Below are 528 nucleotides of genomic sequence, written 5' to 3' on the forward strand. Positions count from 1 at the left end.
TTTACGAAAGCACGAAAACATGTCATGAAGGTATGAGACCTCCGAACTCTAGTATTTTTTTTTGTTTCAAAAGATTTTTTTTCTGAAATTTCAGGTAATTGCAATTGTCACCCGCAAAGTTGTCCTTCAAGACAGTGCAGAAAATTTCGTTTCCCCCAGTTTAAATCTTTATATCTGATTGTCTTTTGGGCTCCGGCTATCGATCGTAACGGATGCACTGGCGTTCTCATAATTACTTTATTCCCATTTTTATATGCATTTTATGCACTTATTGTAGAGTCACCAAATATTTAGAGAATGGTGTAGTGATAAAATTAAATCATAACAACTTTGGTTTAATAATGACGTCATATCTCTATCTGTATAGCCGGTATAACCGCCTTTCGGCGTCACACACCAGCTTCGCAGGCACGCGGCGCGGCGGCAGCTGGCTACATTACAACGATCGACTTGTTACACCAAACCCTTGAACATCTAACTCTAGACTTAGACACATGACATGCCCCTACTGTACTTGGTGACAGCGAG

Source organism: Branchiostoma belcheri, unplaced genomic scaffold, assembly GCF_001625305.1.
Source record: "Branchiostoma belcheri isolate BF01 breed outbred unplaced genomic scaffold, Haploidv18h27 scaffold170, whole genome shotgun sequence".
Taxonomy (NCBI): Eukaryota; Metazoa; Chordata; class Leptocardii; order Amphioxiformes; family Branchiostomatidae; genus Branchiostoma; species Branchiostoma belcheri.